The sequence below is a fragment of the Monodelphis domestica genome, chromosome 4 (genome assembly GCF_027887165.1).
Source record: "Monodelphis domestica isolate mMonDom1 chromosome 4, mMonDom1.pri, whole genome shotgun sequence".
In the NCBI taxonomy this organism is placed as follows: Eukaryota; Metazoa; Chordata; class Mammalia; order Didelphimorphia; family Didelphidae; genus Monodelphis; species Monodelphis domestica.
The window spans coordinates 394,628,677-394,650,053 of NC_077230.1; the positions used below are offsets into that span (position 1 = coordinate 394,628,677).

The window sequence follows — 21,377 nt, forward strand, 5'->3', positions numbered from 1 at the left end:
AGCACTATATATAGTGCACTGAGGATTGTAAAGTGCTTTACTAACATTATCCAATTTTATCCTTGCAACAACACTATAAAACTAGGTGTTATTATTGGCCCCGTTTTACAGATGAGAAAACGGAGGGAAGGAAAGTAGGAACACACTCAGAATCACACAGCTAGTATCCGAGGCAGGATTTGAACTCAGGCCTTCCAGAGCCTAAACTCAGCCGTCTCTATTCATGACACCAAGATGGTTGGACTAGATGACTCCTAAGGTTCCTTCCAGCTCCAAGGATATGAACGGTTGATGAAAAAGCAGAACAAACAACAGTTCTAAGCAGTGTTATGAAAGGACCTGGATGGATGCCAACAGAATGGAGTGTCTGTGGTTGCCTTAATGGGATATTTTAGGTTTTGTTGTTGGTTAGTCATTCCAGTCACGTCCAACTCTTCATGATCCTATCTGGGGGTCAAAGATACTGGAGGGGCTGGTTTGTCATTTCCTTTTCCAGTTCATTTTATAGATGAGGGGACTGAGGCCATCGTGGTTGAGTGACTTGCCCAGGGAGGCTAGATTTGAACTCAGGTCCTCCCGACTCCAGCCTGACTCTCTATCCACTGTGCCATCTAGCTGTCGCCATGTTTTAGGATTGCAGCAACTGGCATTTTGATGTAAAAGTCACAAATGTAAGGCAGAGGGCCAGAGGACTGGCTTTACTCATTGGTGCATCTCACTGTAAGAAACACAATTTCAGAAAAATCCGAACTTGGGCAAATCTGAGTGTGGTGACTCACATGGCAAAAGGATTCAACGCAGAATTCCTTTCGGTCATGAGCCGAGTATAAGTCTGTGCTGGCCACTTGGATCAACAAATATTTGAGCTTAAAATGGAACCACAAAGCCAAAAATAGCCATGGAAAGAGATATTATTGGTCGCCATCACCCAGGAGGACATCTAACTATTTGATACAGCAGGAACTTTGACTCTGAATTTCCCTCCCAAAAGGTGAATGTCCAAGAAGTTGTGCCATCCTCTCCTTCCTATTAAAGGTTTATTCTTCACAGCCTTGACTGATACATGATTTGAATCTGGCTGAGAATCAGGGTACTGGAGTGGGATAACAAAGATCATTGGCCTCAGAGGCTCAGAAATGGTGACTTAATCGTTTTTCAGTCATGTCCCACTCTTTGTGATCCTTTCGGGGATTTTCTTGGCAAAGGAATGGGTTGAAATCCCAGAACGACTTGTTGGAATGTACACTCCTTGGGAACAGGAAAAGTTTTATGCTTTGTATCCCCCAGTTCCTAGTATGATGCCTGATACACAGTAGGTGCTTAATAAGTGCCTGCTGGGAAACATTTTTTTAAATTAAAAACAAAACAAAACTTGCTAACTGAGAATTGTGACTCTAACCAAAGCACTTCATTTCTCTGAGCCTCAGTTTCCTAAGCTGTAAAATGGGGGGAGTTATTACTCTGACTTAACTTATATAGTTGTTCTAAGGAATTCTTGAATTCCCTTGCTGAAAGATTCCATTCCTGCCACCCCTCTCAGAATGCATAGGTCTTGTCCAATCAGTATTGAATGATTTGACACATTCTTCCCAGAGGAATCTACCATACCATAGATAGGAAGGAAGCCTTTTTTACATTTCCTAAGCATTTGAAGACTACCCAAATGGTATTCCTTGTTGTCTCCTCATGACCAGACCACCATATTTTCCTTGATAACATCCCTTATACTACTTCCTTGCCATAAATTATTTTAAATGTGCTACCATCTACTTGGGTTCATCATTCAGTGCCCCAATGCCCTCTGGGTCACTTGCAATTTGGATTCCTAGAAGACTTTGGTATTCCAAATTCCACAGATGTAGAACATTACTGGGAGAGCATCTGTGTTATTTATTTATTTATTAAGTTGGGTCTTTGCATCAAAGAACATCTTGGGTTCATGAAAACCATCTCTTAGGAGAGGAGGTAATATGAAACAGAGCCACTCTGGTTCTGACTGAAGTCATGAGACTTGGTTCATATCCCATTCCTGATATTTACAACTTGCAAGACCTTGGGCAAGTCACCAAACCACTCCAGTCCTCAGTTTCTCCATCTGTGAAATGGGGAGGTTGGACCAGATGGCTTCTGAAGGCCTTTCTAACACTAGTCGTGTATCTAATCCAGTCATCAAAAGATGAGCCCACACCTTAAACCTAAAAACAGATACTTCTATGTTCTTCCTCTTGGTTCGTTCTAGGCTCTGCTCACTGTTTGTTCACAGAGCCTGTCCAAGACATTTGTACTGAATGTCCATCAGGAAACAAATATCTATGAGATGTCTACTACATCTACTACGTAGTCCACTGGGGCCCAGGGAGGCAAATACAAAGAATGGAACAATTCAGGCTCTCAGGAAGCCTCCGATCTAAGAGTGGGGAAGGGGGAGACAAGGACATAAGTCAGTCCATACAGAATAAATGTAAAACTAAAATAAATAAATACAGAGTACAGGCAGCCCTCCGAAATCATGGGAATTAGGTACCTGACATGTCCACAATGACAAAAATCCATGTCAAATTTTTTTGCCCTCTCTTCGTATCAGAGAAGTAGTCTGAATTTTTTCTCTTTCCTTTATGGGTTGTTCAAAGAACCCTTTATGGGTTGTAAAAGAAATTGTGTATATTTATAATATTAAAAGATAAAATATGTTGAGATCATATAATATTATACAAATATTTTATGTATTTCTGAGTATCAAAACTTTTTTTTTTATCATCTGCTGGCCTTCACATGCCTTCTGAAGCTTCTACAAAACATTCACCTAATTTAATTTCTTGTGCCAATTGTAAGTGTTAAAATTAATGGTTTGGCTAACTATAGAAAAATTATAAATCTTTTATTTATAAAAGAAGTGGAAAACGTGAAAATTGAGAAATACAAAAAGGTAGAAGACATTAACCTTACCCAACTAAATATTGTTCCAGTGCTTAGCTCAGCCAAGACTTATTAACCTTCAATCAGAATTAAATTCTCTCCAGAAGTCAGGAAGGGAAAGCCAGCTATCCACTCACCCAAGTTCCCTCCAAGAGGCAGGTCAAGACTCAAGCTGAAGGTGACTCCCAAGACCAACTATTTTCCTTGAGCCAATCTTCTTCCTTAAGCTGACTTCCTTCTTGAAGTCCAATTCCTTGGAGTCAACTTCCCTTTAGCCTCAAATACAGGGCCTTTTATAGTGGCTTCTTGTCTCCTCCCCTCTTCACAGGGGCCAATCACAGCTTCCAAATTGCCTAGGGGGAAGTGTTTGTGAGAACCAGTTGGCACCTTCTGGAGGGGTGAATACTCATCAAAAGGGTTCACAGTTTCGTGATTGAACAGTTTCTGAAGGTGCAAACTCTTAAAAGAATTCACAAATTTCTGACTGTTGGAGTTAGAAAAAAGAGGTGGAGCTCTCCAAGTATCTTGCTGGCTTCTCACCTAGCACTATACTCACTAAGTGGTTTTCGAGCTCCTCCACCTAGTTCAAACTTGTGTTGACTCAATCAAAAGGTAGACAAAGGAGAGTTAATTCTGTCTTCACAATCTAGTGAGGTACTTAAGTAAGTGTTAACTCAGGAAAAACAATAAAGAATTCTCTTTCACACAATCTGCGATATATCAAAACTGCAACAGCGAAAGCTGTAATGTGGAAGGAGTACTTGTAGTTTGAGAGGGAAGTCATTGGCATTTATTAAACTACTATTATATCCCAGGGCAGCTGGGTGTCACAATGGACAGTGCGTGAGGACTGGAGTCAGAAAGACCTGAGTTCAAGTCTGACCTTAGACACTAGCTGTGTGACTCTGGGCAAGTCATTGAACCTTGTTTCCTTCAGATTCCTCATTTGTAAAATGAGTTGGAGAAGGAAATGGCAAACCACTCCAGTATCTTTGCCAATAAAACCCCAAATGGGGTCATGAAGAATCAAACACAATTGAACAACAAAAATTATGTGCTGGGTTCTAGAGAGGAAAATACAAAAAATGAAATAATCCCTGCTCTCAGGCAGCACATATCGAACTGCCATATCACAGTCGAACAACCGCTGTAAAGAATCTTTGTAACTTTAATGGGATATGGGACTAGTCATTGGTGGAAAACTGAATTAGAGAGAACCGAATCTCTATTTCTATTCTTTTGAGGGCTTTGGCCTCATAGTATAGAAATGGGCTGACCCTAAATTCAGTATGGGTCCCTTTTAGAGAACTGGATTTGTGGGCAGTGGTCCTGGGTTCACCTTTTAGATCTTCTCCTGGCTAGATCCATGTGGTCTTGGGAAAGTCCCTGAACCTCTAGGTGTCATTTCTCCCTCTGAAAAATGAAAGAGTTGGGTGAAATGGCCTTTAAAACCCATTCTAGCTTTATAATCCATGTTAAATCCTAGGATTGCACAGTCTTTCAATCTCAAGGTCCTCCCTTCTTTTCAGAAGGAAGCAAGTGAAATTGGATCTGCTTACAAGGCAGGATGAACACTTTTAGTCTTGCTCACACCAACACGTCAAGCTCCAAGGAGAGATTAGCCAGATTCCCTGGCTTCTACCGTTTAACCTGCTCTGAGTGATACTGAAGCAAGACATCTAATGTCTCGTCCACCGGAAGGAAGACATTTTCAAAGGCTTTGTAAAACTCAGGCCTGACGGCTTCTGCCTGTGCAGGGGTTTTGTTTGCTCATTTTCATCCTGATACTCACTTGGAATGGATGGAGACCCTGGAACCTAGGCCAAGCTGTTCCAAATTCTATAAAGTCGAAAAGAACGAGAAAGTAAAAGAAGCTTTGGATCCCCTTTTCCTTCTTCTTTTTTTTTTAAACCCTTACCTTCCATCTTGGAGTCACTACTGTGTATTGGCTCCAAGGCAGAAGCATGGTAAGGGCTAGGCAATGGGGGTCAAGTGACTTGCCCAGGGTCACACAGCTGAGAAGTGTCTGAGGCCAGATTTGAACCAAGGACCTCCTATCTCTAGGGCTGGCTCTCAATCCACTGACCTATCCAGCTTCCCCCCCCCCTTTCCTTCTGACTCTACTAGCCAACTAGTCCCGTTGAAATGATAGAAAAATACCTAATTCGCAAGCTCTGATCATTGCTATCTTAACTTTTATGGTTAATCTCCTCCTTGGATATTTAGAGAAAGAACCCCTCCTATTGATTGGTTTTGCAGGTTTCCTCCTTCCTTCCTTCCTTCCTTCCTTCCTTCCTTCCTTCCTTCCTTCCTTCCTTCCTTCCTTCCTTCCTTCCTTCCTTCTTCCTTCCTTCCTTCCTTCCACCCTTCCTTTCTTTTTTTTTTTAAATATATGGAATAACTGTCTAGGAGTCGGGGAAAGGAAGGGATATATGTGGAAATCTAGGTGATGTAAAAGAAAAAAAAAACTTTTGAAGCTAATAATCATGGCTAAGGATCATAAATATTATTTAGTATAACATGTAATAAAAACAGTAGTTCATTTATATAGAGCCTTACAGATCAAAGAACTATAGCCTAGAGCTAGAAGGAACTCCAAGAAGTCATGCACTCTAATTCCTCATTTTATAAATGAGAATATTGAGGTCCAGAGAGATAGACTGACTCAGGATCACCTCATGCACTTACTGTGTGACCCTGGGCAAGTCACTTCACCTTGTCTGCCTCAGTTTCTTCATCTGTCAAATGAGCTGGAGAAGGAAATATTAAACCCCTCCACTATCTCTGCCAAGAAAACCCCAAATGGGGTCATGAAGAGTTGAACTTCAACAACAAAAATCAAGTCACAAAGGTCAGGGTCAGAGGTAGAATCTGAACTCAGTTTCTGACTCTAGAGTCAGGGTTCTTTGCACTGTACCACATTTTATTTGTTGTTCAGTAGTATCTGACCTTATATACTTTATCAATAGTCATTACAATGTTATTTTTTAAAGAGTCAACTAGGGAAATTAATTTTCTGTCCAGGGTCAAAAAGCTAGAGGATCACAGAACCATGAATTTAAGGGACCTCAGAGTCGAATCCAACCTTTCACCTGTTTGACTGATGAGGAAACTGAGGTCCAAAGCAGATGACTTGCCCCAAAATCACATGGATAATTGGATTTAATTCAACCAGAATTTACTGAGTTCCTCCTAAGGCCAGGTCCGTCTTTCTATTTCAAATCCAGCAGACTTTGCATAAAGTCTCTGAAATCCCTAAAAAGGAATTAACCAAGTGTCTGGGCTGGGACTTTGACCTATTCTTGCTCCTAAAGCCAGTTTACCTCAATTTAGCACATCCAGGATGCTTCCTCTGGAAGTTGGCCAAGTGAGAGGTGACGGGGGTAAGAGATCCACTCCAGAGACAAGGTGAACCTGTCTTGGGGCCTGCCGAGACGTCAAGGGGTGAGAAGGAGAGAAGAGGGGAGAACCAAGGCTAGACAACCTGGAGGACTGGAAAGATGGTGCCTTGGACAGAATAGGAATTTGGAGTTTGAGCGGGTAGACCTACTCCCTGGATGCTGAAGGTCATTTGGCCTAAATTCAGACTTTATTGTAATTTAATAGCTCAGCCTAATCTTTCATGGAGAGCTCTCAGCTGATAGAGCGGGTTTCTTTTATTGGGTTTAGTCACTTTTTGTTGTTTTCCAAAGCAAAAAGTCAGAAAGTACAGGGAGGCTGGCCGCCTCCCAGCCTCAGTATAAGGAAATCCCTTATCAAATGAAGGGCTCACTTAAATCTAGCCACCCATTTCTAGCTGGTGAAACTTCAATCAGATTTGGATTCACTTTCCTTGGCTGGAATTAGAGGCTCATAAATTTGGGACCCAGCAGGGAATATTTAGTCGAACCCCAACCCTCAAGGATTACCTCTGGAGCATTTTATAGATAAAGAAAGTGGGGCCCGGAGAATCGAAGGACACTACCAAGGAGATAGGGAGACTAGGAAGTATACTGGACAAGAAGAGTTCCAGGCCTGGAATCAGGAAGAATCATCTTCCTGAATTCAAATCTCCTCAGACACTTATTAACTGGGTGATCTTGGACAAGTCACTCCATCCTGTTTGCCTCAGTTTCCTCATCTGTTAAATGAGCTGGAAAAGGAAATTGCAAACCACTCCAGTGTCTTTGCCAAGAAAACCCCAAAAAGAGTCACACATGAATAAAACGCCTGAACAATAACAAGAGCACCTACCTTGCAAGTTTGTTGGGAGGATCAAATGAGATAATAATTGTAAAGTGCTTAGTTCAGTTCAGTTTAGCAATGTCTATTTCTTCATGACCCCATTTGGGGTTTTCTTGTCAAAAATACTGCCATTTTCTTCTCCAGCTCATTTTACAGAGGAGGAAACTAAGGACAATAAGGTGAAATGACTTGCCCAAGGTCACTGGGCTATTAAGTGTCTGAGGCTAAATTTGAACTCTGGAAGAGGGGTCTATATACACGCTCTTACCTTCTGTTTTAGAATCAAAACCGTGTACTGATTCCAAGGCAGAAGAGCGTTAAGGGATAAACCCAAGCCCTCCCATCTCCAAATCTGGCTGAATCTGAGGCACCTGGCTGAAACATGATCTCTGAGTGGAAGGCACTAGCAACAAGAAGGACTGGGGAAAACCTCCCCAGGAAAAGTGGGAATTAAGCCTCTTCCTGATGGAAACCAGAGAACCCAAGAGGCAAATGGGAGGCGGGAGGAGGGCTCGCCAGACTTGAGGAGCAGCCAAAGTAAACGGATGAAGGTAGGTGACAGAGTGTTGTAGCTGAGGAGCTTCAAGTGACTAATTTTGCTGAGCACTCTGGTCTCAGATTCAAGTAGATTACTGCCAACAAAAACAATTCCTGCCATCATCATGAACAATTAGTGACAGCTGTGGGAAGCCAGGAGCACCAGCATACTGGTGGTGGAGTTGTGAATGAGTCCAACTGCTCTGGAAAGCAATTTGGAATGATGGGAGGAGCCACAGTGATATGTTTATCTCCTCTGACCCAGTGATCCCCTTCCTGGATATGGACAAGTCAAAGACTTCTAGAAATCCAGGCCCTCTTTCCACTGAAATATATGTATATATTTACATAGCACTTTGAGGTAGAGGGGGGAAAACTGTGGAAACAAAGTGGATGTCCATCAATTGTGGAATAACTAAAATCTTTGGGCTGTGACTTTAGGAATAACATTACACTGTAAGACAGTTCAATCATGTCGTATTCTTTAGGTCCCTATTTGGAGTTTTCTTGGCAAAGATTCTGGAGTGTTTTGCCATTTCCTTCTCCAGCCCATTTTTCAGATGAGGAAACCGAGGCAAACAAGGTTAAATGATTTGCCCAAGGTCACCTAGCTAGGAAACCTCTAAACTAGATCTGAACTGAAGTCCTCCTGATTCTAAGGCTGGCACTCTACCCACTGTGCCAAGTATGTGCCCCTGGTCAGAAATGATTTTTTTAACCGGTATCTTCTAATGGGCAAGGGACATGAATAGGCAATTTTCAGTTAAAGAAATCAAAACTATTAATAAGCACATGAAAAAGTGTTCTAAATCTCTCATAATTAGAGAGATGCATATTAAAACAACTCTGAGGTATCACCTCACACCTAGCAGATTGGCTAACATTACAGCTATGGAAAGTAGTGAATGCTGGAGGGGATGTGGCAAAGTAGGGACACTAATTCATTGCTGGTGGAGTTGTGAACTGATCCAACCATTCTGGAGGGCAATTTGGAAATATGCCCAAAGGACGATAAAAGACTGACTGCCCTTTGATCCAGCCATAGCACTGCTGGGTTTGTACCTCAAAGAGATCATAAGGGAAAAGACTTGTACAAGAATATTCATAGCTGCACTCTTTGTGGTGGCAAAAAATTGGAAAATGAGGGGAATTTGATTGGGGAATGGCTGAACAAATTGTGGTATCTGTTGGTGATGGAATACTATTGTGCACAAAGGAATAATGAACTGGAGGGATTCCATGTGAACTGGAATGACCTCCAGGAAGTGATGCAGAGTGAAAGGAGTAGAACCAGGAGAACGTTGTACATAGAGACTGAAACACTGTGGTACAATCGATTGTAATGGACTTCTCCATTAGTGGCGGTGCAATGATCCAGGACAATTCTGAGGGACTTATGAGAAAAATGCTATCCACATCCAGAGGAAGAACTGTGGGAGTGGAAACACAGAAGAAAAACAAACGACATAGGTCGATGGGGATATGATTGGAGATGTAGACTCTAAATGATCACCCTAATGCAAATATTAATAATATAGAAATAGGTCTTGATCAATGACACATGCAGAACCCAGTGGAATTGCTCATTGGCTATGAGATGGGAGTGGGAGGAGGGGAGGGAAAGAACATGAATCATGGAACCACGGAAAAATATTCTAAATTAATTAATTAAATTTAAAAATTTTAAAGCAGGAAAAAAAAAGGCAATAAGTTCTGTAAAAGCAGTATATATGGATTCTGATGGGCCCAGGATTCAGATCCACATACTTTTTGTGTGAGGAAATGAGACTTCTTACCCAAATGATCTATTTCCTTTGTAATTTTAGTTGCATTGATTTCATTTATGCATAAACCTACATTTTACATAATTTGTATAATCTCTTTCAAATTGTTTCATTTCTCAAGGCGGGGAGAGGAGAAGAGGGAGAGAATTTGTAATTCAAAAATTTAAAACTGTTTAAAATTATTTTTTACATGTAATTAGAAAAGTATAAAAAAATAAATTTTGTATAACCCTTATGTTCTGCCTTAGTATCAATTCTAAGACAGAAGAGTGGTTAGGGTTGGAAAATCAGGTTAAGTGACTTGCCTAGGGTCATGCCCAAAGGAAGTGTTTGAGGCTAGAAAGAAACTTATTAATTTGAGAAATGCAGAGAGATATGAGAAGAGATGTATAATGATCATAATAAAAGATAGCTGAGCTCAGATTACTTGTAAGTAGTCCAAGAGAACAGTGATGAAGCACATTTCTTCCTCCTTGGCAGAGAAGAGAAGACCACATTGCACATGGTAACAGACTCCATCAACTTTGTTGATTTTATTAAACTCTTTTTCTTGGGTACAAGAAAGGCTAAGAGAGGGGCAAGAAAGATAGTCAGGGAAAAACTACATTGTAAAAAAACAGTATAACTACATTGTAAAAAACTTTTTAAAAAATTAACATAACAGAAGAAAGACATGTCTGAGGAGAGACTCTAAATGTACACTCATGCAAATACCAACAACATGGAAATGGGTTCGAATCAAGAACACATGTGATACCCAGTGGATTCGCTCATCGGCTATGGGAGAGGTGGGGGGGGAGGAAAAGAAAATGATCTTTGTCTCTAATGAATAATGCTTGGAAATGATCAAATAAAATATTGTTTAAAAATTAAAAAAAAAACAAAAAACGGTCTATATAGGCTTGAAGCATCCACCATGGAGAGTTACAAAAGGCTCAAGAAACAAGCCTTAGGGTGTTCAGGCTTGCAATCAGGAAGACTTGAATTCAAATTTGACCTCAGACACTTAATAGCTGGGTGACCCTGTTCAAGTCACTTACCCTATTTGTCTCCATTTTTTTTTATCTGTAATATGAGCTGGAAGAGGAACTGGAAAACCACTCCAGTATCATTGCCAAGAAAATCCCCAAAGGGATTACAAAGGGTCAGTTACAATGGAATACAACTCAACAACAACATCATGAATATGAGAAGAGGGGACTCTCTGTGTAAGGTACAGAGAAAGGGAAATGTGGGGTAGATACAGGAGCTGGAAAAAACCTTAGAGGCCATCTAGTCCAATCCACTCAGGAAGATGATATCCAGAGGGGGGTCCTGTGTGACTTACCCAAGGCCATAAGGATGGCATCAGAGATAGGACTGAATCCTGGTTCTCTGACTACAAATCTGGATATTTCCCCCCCATTACACAATGCTGCCTCTCAAAAACCCAGTTTGGTCAGACTTAGGGAGGTAAAGTAGCCCCAAAACAGGGGCCAAGAGGTAAGGCTCTTATCCTAACAGTTTGCTTTTGACAGAGAGAAAAATGTTTATCACAGTTTCTGACACATTAGACACTTGATAAATTTTACTAAGGAAAAACTAGAGAAGCATCATAGATCTAGAGTTGCAAGGATTTCTGATAGCCCAACTCCCTCATTTGGTAGATGAAGAAACTGAGGCCCAGAGAAAAGTGATTTGTCTAAATTCCCACAAGAGATAGGATTTGAACCCAGGTCCTTTGACTCCAGGGTCAATGTACTTTCCATCGTCCCATGCTGCCTCTCAGAGGCATGGTCCTTCCTGTTGGAAGATGGTGACTTGAGTTTGGGGGTCCTGAGCTATATAATTAGGCTAAAGCTATTTTAGGGGGGTCCACACTAAGCCTGGCACCAATAACGGTGGGCCCCCCACAGTTGAGGGCCATTGAGATGACGACAGTTGAGCTTCCATGCTAATCAGAGCTATGAGTGGCTTCTGAATATCCAGCCTGGGCAAGGGGCCAGGCCAGAGACAGGGCAAACAAGTCTCAATAAAAGGAGAGAGAAAGGAGAAAAATGGGAAAAGCCATAATGAAAATTTAAGCCTTAAATGAAACGCTGAGAGCATTCAACAGAATGACAATGTTCTAGGAAGGGGAAAATACAGTCGAGTCAAATCTTGCCTTTGTCCCTCCCTTTAGGACTTTGACAAATTACCTAAGCTCTGCTGGCCTCTGGGTCCTTTCCTGTAAAGTGAAAGGATCAGATTCAATGCCCTTTGAGGCCCCTTCCAAGAATATATTGATGATCCAGCCTCCAGGGAGCTCTCTAGCCTACGAAAGGCCAAAGTCCAGGAGCATTCAGAGCACTGGGTGCGAGATAGTGGAGAGAAACCAGAGAGTCAGCAGAAGCTAGCCCAGTGACCCGGCCAGATCAGCTGGTTTGACAGCTCAAGGACCTGAGAATGGTTGTCAAAGGAACCACAAGGCACTCACTCCTTTCTCTTTTTTTGGGCCAGGGTGGGGACAGCCTGACGCAATACAGTGCCTCCCAAGAGTTCATGGGGCCTATTGTACACTCTGTGGACATAAATAAGCAAACAAAGCAAGGCATGGGGAAAGGGTTTGCTGGGTCACAGGACCCCTCCACACTCTTCAAAGTTATTGGGGCCCCCAAAGAGCTTAAAACTTAAAAAAAATTAAAAAAGATTTTTTTAATTTAAAAAATTTTAAATATTTTTAAAAATATGAGTAATATCCACTAATATTTATGTTAGAAAAACTGATAAAAATTTAAAATATTTATTCAGTTAAAAATAATAAAACTGTTACATGTTAAAAAAATATATATTGTTGGGCTTAAAGGTCAGGAAGATGTGTGAGCCTGAGACGACTTAATCTCCCAGCCTTATGTCCCTCGCCTGTAAAATGGGATAAGAACAAAGCCAACAATGCGATGATCTGGGCAATCCTGAAAGACAGGATGGAGAACGCTATCCATTCCCCCAAAGAAAGAACTGTTGGAGTCATGTCTTTCACTTCAGCGTGTCTTTGGTTTTGTATGAGTGTGTTCTTACAACAATGACAATAAAATTAAAATTAAAAAAAAAAAGAAGAGTGCTAACTAAGCCTCAAACATACTAATAAGATGGGGAAAGTAATCTTTATGTCATTCATTCATTCATTCATTCATTCATGCCGAAGGAGACAACTGAAGCTCTCAGATGCTCCAGTCAATAAGTATTTATTAAACCCATGTAATAATCCAGGCACTGGGGATATGAATATAGGCAGGAAAGATAATCTCTGCCCTCAGGAAGCTTACATTTGGATTGGGGAGAAGCTGGAAAAGGAACAGTGGGAAGGGAAAAGGTACCAGTGAGTGGAGCTCAGAGAAGAAATGAAGATTGAGCTAGTGTGGGAACTTTCTTCAGAATGGAGGTTCTAGGGGGCAGCTAAGTAGCTCAGGGAATTGAAAGCCAGACCTAACGGTAGGAGGTCTTGGGTTCAAATGTGACTGCAAATACTTCCTAGCTGTGTGACCTTGGACAAGTCACTTGACCCCCATTGCCTAGCCCTTACTACTCTTTTGCCTTGGAAGCACTACACAGTACTGATTCTAAGATGGAAGAGGATTAAAAAAAATTTTTTTTTAATAAACATTATTTTATTTGGTCATTTCCAAACATTATTCATTGGAAACAAAGATCATTTTCTTTTCCTACCCCCACCCCCCATAGCCCACGAGCAATTCCACTGGGTATCACATGTGTTCTTGACTCAAACCCATTTCCATGTTGTTGGTATTTGCATTGGAGTGTTCATTTAGAGTCTCTCCTCAGTCATGTCCCCTCCACCCTGAGGATTTTTTTTTAAGAAAGGAAGAATGATGAATGACAGCTAACATGAAGATTTAAGGAGAGCAGAAGGCCTGAAAGGTCCTCTAACACCAAAGCAGCACTTGCAGGGAAGGGTCCTTCGAGATTTTGGTCCACTCCATCCAATTGCCCATTGGACATTTTCACCTGACTGTCCCACTGTCCATTTGGATGCTACAACAGCCAGTAGTGGTGTTGGTTCTGGACCTGTTGATTTCATCAGACTACAGAACTTCTAGGGGAGGAAACCTTCGCCAATGCCTGTTGGCACCCTATGCAATTTAACATCTTAAAAACTACCTAGTGCATTGAAAAGCTTAGTAACTTTCCCAAGGCCACACAGCCATTCTATATTAGAGGGAGGGCTTATTCCCAGGTCTTCCTGGCTTTGAGATTGGCTAACAACATCCCTCAGCATCTAAAACTGAACTATTCACTTTCCAGCCTTTCCCAGCACTTCCTGTTTAAGCCAGTTCCTCAGCTGAACTTCCCTATTTTGGTTAATTAATAATCCTCAAGGTAAGCCAGGCTTATAGCTTTTAGCATCATTTTGCCTCCTCCCTGTCCTTTACCGCCCAGTCACCTGGTCCTGTCCTGTGTTTCCTAGTCTTTCTCCTCCCATTATCTCTTGCCACCACCTAGTTTGGGTCTTCATTAACTCATGCCTGGATTACTTTGATAGCTTCCTAATTACTCTCCTAGCCTCCAGCATCTCCCCACCTCTAATCCAAACTGTACCCACTGCTAGAGTGTTCTCTCTTAAATGTCATTAGCTAGGTGGCTCAGTGGATAGAGTGCCAGACCTGGAGTTGAGAGGACCTTGGTTCAAATCTGGCCTCAAGATACTTCCTAGCTGTGTGACCCTGGACAAGTCACTTAACCCCAATTGCCTAATCTTTACTTAATACTCATTATTAAGTCTAAGAGAGAAGGTAAAAGTTTAAAAACAAACAAACAAATGCCATTTTCCAACTCCCCCACTTTCTCCCTCTCCATTCTCCACTTTCTATCTTTTCCTCTAGCTGCTGTCCTTTGTCTTCATAGAAGACCAAAATGATGTCACTGCATGGTATCTTTTCACTTGAGTGGTAAATTGAATTTAAATGAGGCAGAGTTATGTAAAGTAAACCAATAATAGGATTATTGCTTCTATCAATTGATTGCCCTATGGATCCAATAACCACCCCTAACTCCCTGACTCCCTAGATACTTCCCGGTCCATCATGCCCCATATTTGTTGTCAATTTCCATTTTTTTTTCTTTAAGTCCTTACTTTCCATCTTGGAATCAATACTGTGTATTGGTTCCAAGGTAGAAGAGGGGTTAGGGCTGGGAAGTGGGGGATAAGTGACTTGCCCAGGGTCACCCAACTAGGAAGTGTCTGAGGCCAGATTTGAACCCAGGACCTCCCATCTCTGGTCCTGGATCTCAATCCACTGAGCTACCCAGCTACCCCCAATTTCTATTTTTTTAAATCCTTACCTTCTGACTTAGAATCAATACCAAGGATAGGCATCTCTTCTGCATCATGACTTTCCCCCATTGTGGTTTCAATATGTCACAGGCCAGCAGAAGAAATGAAATAGGAATTAGCTGCCCCCAATCCCTTTCTTATGACATTAACTTCTTTCTTCTCTTCCTACTTATTGCTAGTTTGTTTTCACATCACCTCCATTTCCCAACGTATCCATTCCTCTCCTTAAGAACCATGTTATAACAAAGAATTAAAATCGAAATCTGCCGCCCACAGTGTTATGTAGCCTTCCCAGGCATGTTTGGTCATCCAGAGATCTCTGCCTTTAAGTCACTGATAAAAAGACTAAACCACATGGGGCCAAGCACAGCCCCCTGGGAAGGCCACCTCCTTCTAAGCTGGCACTGAACACGTGGTGGCGGAGAGAAGGGGGTGCAGGGTTCCCCCTTTCTTGGCCCTAGGCACCCCAAATGAGAGTGAGCCTCCATGTCAGTGTAAGTGGCCAGCCACCTCTAACCCCTATGGCTTTTTTACCTTCCTTTACCCCAAATCTTAAGCAAGGTTTGTGAGCCAGTCACTGGGCATTATTATGGGTGCAGCATGTGCCAGGCACTGGGCTAAGTGCTGGGGATTTGTTCTCAAGGAGTTGAATCTAATGGGGGTGACAGTCCCCAAGAGAGTCAAAAAAAGAACGAGGCTACCTTGTCTCAGACCCTGGAAGCCAAGGATTGATCAGTAGCTTATAAAGTTTCTAGCTGCTCCCAAGGCCAATGGCTAATAGGTAGTGAATCCAACTAGACTGTGTTTAAAAAACAGCAACAACAACAACAACAACAAAACAACCCCCAAACCCCTTAATTTCTGTTTTAGAATCAGTACTAACTATTGATTTTAAGGCAGAAAAGTGCAAATGGCTAGGCAAATGGGGATAAGTGACTTGCCCAGGGTCACACAGCTAGGAAGTGTCTGAGGTCAGATTCAAACCTAGGACCTCCCATCTCTAGGTCTGGCTCTCAATCCCCTGAGCCACCTAGCTGCCATCCCCTCCCCCCCAACCCCTTTTCTATTCATCTTAACTCTCTATTAGACTGGGTTTTGGTTTTTGGTTTTTTGTTTGTTTTTTTGGTCTCCCTCTTTTTGGCAGAGAAAACGGCAGCTAAATCAGAATTAAGCAGTCCTGCCTTCTCTCAGTTGTCAGTTCTTGGTCCCATTTGTCTTAAACAAAAGTCCTATTTCTTGCTTAAGCCTCTTTTCCCTAACACAGCTTTTCTCTCTCTCTTTTTAAAGGTCTTTTTGTTGCCCACAGCTTCCCTGGCCAGCCTCTCAGTCTATTCCTCCTGACACTATTCATCCAGATCCATGTGATGCTTTTGGAATCATCCTCTGTGTCTCCTGCCCTTCTTCTATCCTCTGTATGGATCTTAAGAAAAAAGAAAAATGCAGGAAGGCATGAAGGAAGGAGAGAGAGAGGGAGGGAGGGAGGGAGAGAAAAAGAAAGACTGAATGCTGAGTTTCCCATTCATTGAAATCCAACCCTCACATTGCCAGCCCGACACAATCTGAGGTCTCGGTTCCTTACCCAAAGGAAACAAAACCACCATGGGAAATCCAGCCCTGGGTCTATGGATTAGCCCTGCAGGGCTCCAGTCAGTCGGGTTCCCACCCTCTTTCTGCCAATGTACCCACTGCTCCATCCCTCCCTTCCCCCCACTCGTCTCCCTAGGGCACTAGCTTAGTAGGTGAGTTCCTTGATTAAGACGAGGTACATTAGAGTAAGTAACTGACACCATCAAGCTCTCAAAGAAAGCTGGAGGAATAAGGATGGAGGGGGTGGTTTGGTTTTAAGAGCTGGCGCATCCAAGAGGACTCTTACCATCCTCTGGACCTCAGACAATGGGGTTCCAAAAGACCTTTTTCCTTTCCCGTATCAGTGATCAGGAATATTTCAGGAGCAAAGGCATTTTGGAAGGTAGATCACTTCCTGGAAGGGTTTGAGTTCAATAGAAAGACTTAAGAGGTGCCTTCACAGAATTCCTCTTTCCCTATGTCTTCCCTGAGGCGTGTCCTGACATTCCTTCACTAAGTGAAAGTAAGTCTAAGCCTTCAAACTTCTTGTGGTCTGATGCTAGGATTTCCTTTATAACAAAGAGTCTTTGTCCACTAGTCTTTCCCCTCTGAAGGTGAAAGGCTGGTATAGCTAAGGTTGAAAGAATGCCTGGTGGGGGCAGGTGGGGGCTCTGTGGATAGAGAGCAAGGCTTGGAGATGGGAGATCATAGGTTCAAATCTAGCCTCACACACTTCCTAGCTGTGTGACCCTGGACAAGTCACTTAACTCCAACTGTCTAACCTTCACCTGTCTTCTGCCTTGGTACCAATACTTAATGGGGGGGGGGGGGAGAGCGGGGGAGAGAGAGAGGGAGAGAGAGAGAGAGAGAGAGAGAGAGAGAGAGAGAGAGAGAGAGAGAGAGAGAATGCTACCTGTTCTTTCCATTCTGTGTTTCAGTCAAATTGACTTACTGATAGTTCTATGTGTAGGACATTCAATGTCCCATCTCCAGGTTTTTACATAGACTTCCCCCATACCAGGAAGGCTTTCCTTACCTCTTCCTCTTAGAACTCCTTTCAGGTCTTTGTTCAAATGCCATCTCTTTCGAGAGCCTTTTTCCTTATCACTTTGTATATCTCCTATATTTGGGTATCCAGATATATGTTGTATCCCCCCTAGGACAGTGTTGGCAAAGTATTGGCACAAGCACCCAGCTGGCACGGGGAGCTGCTCTGTTCCCTGTCTTCCCAGTGCCCATGCCTTACCCCTCTGTCCAGTCACCCAAAGTAAGCACTTCCTCCCTCAGCTCTTTGGGGTAATGTGGGGGCAGCTCACAGGCAGCTTGAAGTTGTAGTTTGGGCACGGGAACTTGAAAACCTTCGCCAACACTGACCTAGAAGAATGGAAGCTCCTTGAAGACTGGAACTGGCCCCCTTTGGTTTTTGTATCTCAAACCCTAGCAGAGTACCTAGAACACAGCTGGTGCTTCATAAATACTCCACAGATGGACTGATAGCAGGTGCTTAAGAGCTGCCTTTATCCCAGATGGGACCATTCACGAATGGAGAGCAGAGCGCAACATTCTGGGGAGATATTCCACATTTGATGAGGAAGCGAAGGAACAATGTCGGCACCAGCAGTCACATATTGTTGGGTAATTCTTTGGCATCCATCTGAACATGCAACATGAGGATCAACCTCAAGGGGCTAATCTCTCTACTTTGCCTCTCTACAAGGGTTTTGGGGAATGCTTCCTGGAATGTCCTGCACGTTCCTGGATACAAGCCGGGGAGACATGGCTACTTCGAATAAGAGAAGAACGAAACATTTGGGTGTGACCTGAAATCTGTCCTTCCACTGACAGAAAGAGTGAAAGGCGGGGACACCACATCAATGTGGCAGGTCAGCTACTGTCAGGAGAACATGCCAGACCACTGCTATCACAGGATGAAGAAACCATAGCTTGTCCTACTCTGATTGGCTCACCAGTGCAAAGCTGTAACTCTGTGCTTGGCCCCAGAGGGCTGAATTAGGAGCATACCATAGATGTGGCTGAGAGGCAGATTTCCCAACAAAATAAACAACAAAGAGATGTCATTGCTGCCTCCAAAGGTTACAGGGGAGGTCTTCAAGCACAGAATAGATGACCAGTTTTCAGTTGGATTAGATAGCCTCTGAGATTCCTTTTGGCTCAAAGTTTACAAGATTTGAGGTTTGTTTTGTGTGTAAGTTTGTGGTTTTTTTATTTTTAAGTTTATCCTAGGGGGCAGCTGGGTGACTCAGTGGATCCAGATCTGTCCTCAGACACTTCCCAGATGTGTGACCCTGGGCAAGTCACTTAACCCCCATTGCCTAGCCCTTATCACTCTTCTGCCTTGAAACCAATATACAGTACTGATTCCAAGACGGAAGGTAAGGATTAAAAAAAAAAAAGTTTATGCTAGAAGTAGCTATGTAGCAGAATGGCCAGAACATCATACTTGATGTCAAGAAGACCTGGGTTCAAATATGGCCTCAGACACTTTCTAGCTTTGTGACCCTGGGCAAGTCATTTAACCCTGATTGCCTAACCCTAACTACTTTTCTGTCTTAGAATTGATATCAAGAAGGGGTAGGGAGGGAGGGAGCACAGTGGATACAGTACCAGGCCTGTAGTCTAGAGGTCCAGGGTTCAAATCTGACTTAGGACACTGCCTAGTTGTGTGGCCCTGGGTAAGTCAGTTAACTCTGATTGCCTCAGCCATTACTGCTCTTCTGATTTAGAACTAATACATGGTATTGATTCTAAGATGGAAGGTAAGGATTAAAAAACATTTTTTTCTTAAAGTTTATCCTGAACAGTTTTCTCCTTTCTCCATGGCTAAGTCCTTCCCCCTTTCCTCATTCATGGATGCTGAATTAGCACCCCACGAAAGGTGGGAATACAGACTTGTGCCTGGGAACACACATCAGGATCGACAGAGCGGGAACGTCGCCTCAGATGGGTTCTGCCATTCCTAAGGCTGGCTGCGCGTCGCTGGACAGTGCCAGAGTGGGGGTGTCTGGCTGAGTGATGGGGCCACCACGCCACGGTGAGTAAGAGACCAAAGAGTGACACAGCTCCGGCCCCACATCCAATCCCCGGCATCTGTCACTGATTAACACCATATCTTCCATCAGCTAATAACCACTGTCGGAATCAAGCTGGTGGGACCAGACTGGGCTGGTTTGCTTAGTGTAGGGAAGAAGGACCCAAACCCAGACCTCAGAGGCCTCTCGCCACACTCACCTTCCTTCTGACTTCTCTCTATTACTGTTATTATTAACAACAGCAATGCGAATCTCGAATCATTTTAATGTTCACAAGACACTTTTCTCCCAACACTAGGATTGCGGTTCATTCAGAAACAGAGGGGCAGCCCCACTTGGAACTTCCTGAGAATCCCATGCAAGGCCCCAGAAAACACTGTTTGTTTTGTTTTGGAGAGGGCCAGGAATGAGCACTCCTCAGGGTAGGAAACTTTACTCCTGGCCCCTCCACTGAGGCACCTAAACCAGGTCGCTGTACCAAAGTCCGAGAGATTCAGGGATGCTATTCCCTCCCGATGGGATCAAATGGAACCCAGATACAACCATGGCAGGGTGTACATCTCCATTAGATCGTCACTTGCAGCTCTGCCCTGTGGCTTGGGAGGGGGATTCGAACTCACTACTGCTGCACACAGGCATTGAATCTGACTTGGTCCAAGCAGTCAGCTGGTTTGGATTGGCCCACAGCCATGGAGGAGCCTGTGGGGCTTTAGACCAAAGCAGACAAAAAGAGCTGGAACCTTTCCCAAATGCACTCACTGTCTTCAGGTCTACCAATAAGGCTAAGCACAGGTATGGAGAGAATTCCGCTGAACCCAGTAGCACCATTCCTGTACCTATAGGAATCTGCCACTCAAGCTGTCTCTAGCTAGACATTCTTAGTCCCAAGCCCCTTACTGAGTGAAGGGGTCCCATCCAAGGAGCCTGTCTCACCACTTTATTATTATCAAATGAGATCATGTATATAAATGCATTTTAGAGGTATTAAAATCACTATGTAAATGTTAGCTATTATTATGACTATTGTTTTACAGATGAGGAAACTGAGGATTACAGAGGTCAAATGGATTGTTCATAGTAACAGGAGGTAAAAAGCAATAAAACCCTGGTCTCCTATCTTCAAATTCCACATGCTTCCCTTCTTAATTCTAATTCTTCCCTTGGCTAATTATTTCCTCTTTATCTAATACATGACTTGTTTGCATTTTTTTGTTTTTCATGTTGTTAGACTGGGAGCTTTTGGGGGTCAGGGTCTAACTGTTACCTTTTTTTGTATCTCCAGTGTTCAACACAGTGCCTGCCTGACACATAGTAGGTGTTTAATAACATGTGTATATGACTGACTGACCATGCCCCTTTCTCTTTATGGTACCAGCATTGTTCCTGTTGCCCAGACCTAGCATCGCAATATCAGAAAACATCTAATTCAACCAATAATCAAACAAGATTCTCCCTTCCACCATATCAGACAAGTGGGACTCTAGCCTTGGCTTCCCCCTCCAGGGAAAGGAAACTCACTCCCCCAAGGCAGTCCAAACACCAACTCTAGCACTCAGGGTCATCACTGTCCTTGATCACTGATTGTCATGGACAATGAGGACTTCAGTCAGTGTCGGAGGGAGTCAACCTTCACAATGCCCCTCAAACCAGACTCCTCCTTTCCTGCTGCCTCTTTTTCAAATCTTGAAGAGTTCATTCTAGACCTATTCCCAAAGCCTCCCAGACAGTCTCTCTGGCAGGTTGGAATCCTAACTTAATCTTCTCACCCCACTTGCTCAAAAGCCATAAATAGCTCCCCATAGCCTAGAGGATGGCTTCAGGAATTCCTTAGACCTTGCATAATCTGATCTCTACCTCCCTTCCCAGGCTATGTTCTCTATTCCTCTCTGGTCAAAACTGTTTATTCTCAGACAGAGTAATAGAACCAATACTCCAATTACTGGAAAGGGTGGGTCAATCTGGTGGCCCATCTTACACCACTTCCCATCC

General features: G+C 43.0%; 1 protein-coding gene across 6 annotated transcripts in view; it reads right to left on the reverse strand.

Moving 5' to 3' along the window:
* The window catches only part of TMEM51 (transmembrane protein 51), a 70,779-nt gene that overhangs the window by 21,665 nt on the left and 27,737 nt on the right, over positions 1–21,377 (reverse strand). For 2 of the 6 annotated variants that reach the window (XM_056825271.1, XM_056825270.1), the window contains one exon: positions 3,054–3,269. The exons of the other annotated variants lie outside the window; for them this stretch is intronic. The gene's annotated coding sequence lies outside the window, so the exon portion shown is untranslated. The remainder of the gene's footprint in view (positions 1–3,053; positions 3,270–21,377) is intronic. 6 annotated transcript variants of the gene reach the window in all.